We start from the raw sequence: 2,697 nt of genomic DNA on the forward strand, positions 1-2,697 counted from the left end.
ATCATTATCTAATGTAGCCAAAGAATACCATAATAACTTTTGGTTATTTGACATCAAATATAGCCACATTTTCTTCAGGGCGAACTTAATGACATTTCATAAGTTCAAAGTACTTAAACTTGAAGTGACTAAAACTATAGACTTAGATAAAATAAATATTTTTAATATTTTTAAACTTGATTATTTGTTATTTTTATATTTTTTTAAGAAAATAATTATCGATTTGTTTCATCAACATAAACACTATTTTATAAAATTAAAATAAATATTTTGATCGTTACTAAATTTTACTCATGTGTAATTATTTAATATTTTACATAATTCTTTGATTATTATTGTTATTATATTATTGAGTCTTTTAATTCGAGATTAATATTATTATAATTTTTTTCTAATATTTGAATTGAAAAAAAATGTTCTTAACATTAAATATTATATTAGAAAAATGAGAAATGATAAGATAAATATTTTATACCTTTGATATATGAGAATAAAAATGAAGATTAACTTTTGAGAATGGAGACGAAGATGAGGTGATAAGACGTGAACCCTACCCCTATTTTGAAGAGTGATAAACTAAACATAAAAAAAAGTCACATCAATTCCGATAAATGATTCTCACATGTTATTTAATTTTAAAATGGATACTTTTTTCCTAATATTTTTATAAAATGATATTCACACACTTTGTATTTTAATAAAATATTTAATTTGTATATTTTAAAACTTTACATTCGTTGAATTTTAGTTATATTAAATTTTTAAATAAAACAATATGAATTTACTTTATTAAAAATATAAAGTAAAAATGAGTTTTATTTACGAAAACATAAAATATGACTGTGTATTTAAAACTAGATGACGTGAATGTGATTTTACTTCAAAACACAAGCAATCACAATATAATTAGGTGCAATTTTCTTAAAAAATATATTTTTAATTTAAGAGTTTGGTGAAAACTAAATTTTCCAACAAAATGCTCCCATATATTATATAATTAATTAAAACATCACATCAACTCTTAGTGATACCTGTTTTTCCTCACATCGTATTGACTTTTTCTGCATAGATTACTATAATTAGTAGAAAGCTAGTGATTTCAATTGAATTAGCTTCTGCTGTAAAGAAATTATTTAGATCCCAGGCTGTGTGGTTGCTACAAAAGGCAGTGTGAACTGTTCCATTAATGTGAAGAGGCATAACATAGAAGACTTTCACATTCAGCATATGTTAACACTATTAAACCAGAAGACCTGTTCTCATTTAACCTAACATCCTGTCACTAATTTTTAGACTGACTAAGTTTAAGCCTGTGCTTTCACAGGTCAACTTCAACAATGGAAATTAAAAGGAACAAACTACCATATCAACAGCTTCAAATAGACTCCTTAACTAACAATACAAATTAAACAAACCCCTTTCTAAGAAAAAAATTGTGACTTCCCAATAACATGAAGCCAAGTTTCTTGATAGTAAACCCAGAAGCATTCAAGAGGGTACAAAGATAAGTAAATTTTTATATATAAGAACTTGGTAGATGCTTCAAAAGCAAAAGTCACTGTCTGCTACTGATGCTACAAAAGTTAAAGGAAAAGGTAAAAGTAAGATAAAAACACTCTATATATAGTATGAACATTATAAATATTTTATTATGTACATCATTACTATAGCCCCTTCTCAATTTTGTCTTGTATCCAAGGCCTTCATTTTTTTGGATGGCATAGAAGGTGAATGCGGTTCCACCAGTATGGACCAGAGAACGTGCACGTCTTCATAGGGGCAAGACTTGACATCTTCATACAGAATGTAAATCCCTCTTCCTGAAATGTTGGAAACAAATGTGAAAAAAAAAGGAATCTAATCATGCAGTGTCCCCCCTTAGTAGTTAGCAAAGGAAAAAGGTATAGTGTGTTTGTGTAAAAAACACGTTTCCCAGAACATGAATTGAATTGGATTGTCTTTTACTCGATTTCGAATCCCAATGAAACGGTAGTAAATAAGTGAAAGAGAACATTGGTGTATTCGATGATCGGTTCAAGAATAAACAGAAAAGCTTTGTGAAGCAATGTAACAAACAGGTATAGTGTGTCTGTGAAGCAATGTAACAAACAGGATGCAGCAAAAAACAAAATAATGATGATGGAACGTACTCTTCTTTTGAGTTGAATTGAAGCGGAGCCAGAACTTCTTGAGTGGAGAGAGGAGGGATTGCAGCCACCCCATTTGGTGAAGAAGTGGGTGTGGCTCATGCAGAAGAAGTAAAGTGGAGGAGATAACAAGAGGGGTAAGAGAGATGAAGAGGAACCATCTACGCTTTTCTTAGACAAGGGTTAAGATTTTGCAAGGTCACTGTTATATATTTTGGGACGTTTTAAATACCATAATAGGTCACTCATGAATTAAAATTTGTTGCTGGTGCATTGTCCCTTTCAAACATTTTCTCCCTTGCACAAGAAGAACCCACTCCACCAATCACCCATGCTGCTCATTTTACATTTCCCAGTGCCTTATTCCACAAGATATATTTCAAATTGGTGCTAAAAGCAACACATTGGGCTTTAGTTGTTTGTAATCACAATCTCTTTACCATATATAATGTTAATGGAAAAACCAGAAATTTATATAAATGCTCTGCTTATTCATTTCTCACCTAACACTCGTTGTTGGACAAATATTGAAAATGGTCACTACAGAAAG

At 29.9% G+C, this 2,697-nt stretch overlaps 1 long non-coding RNA gene across 1 annotated transcript; it reads right to left on the reverse strand.

Annotated features, from left to right (window-relative positions):
- Window positions 1-1,497: 1,497 nt before the first annotated feature.
- Window positions 1,498-2,371, reverse strand: LOC114192567. Its single transcript, XR_003606119.1, has 2 exons — window positions 2,151-2,371; window positions 1,498-1,820 (listed from the first exon to the last, which is right to left on the reverse strand). It is a non-coding gene; the product is annotated as an uncharacterized LOC114192567 (long non-coding RNA).
- Between the last annotated feature and the right edge of the window lie 326 nt (window positions 2,372-2,697).

Source organism: Vigna unguiculata, chromosome 7 (genome assembly GCF_004118075.2).
Source record: "Vigna unguiculata cultivar IT97K-499-35 chromosome 7, ASM411807v1, whole genome shotgun sequence".
NCBI lineage: Eukaryota > Viridiplantae > Streptophyta > Magnoliopsida > Fabales > Fabaceae > Vigna > Vigna unguiculata.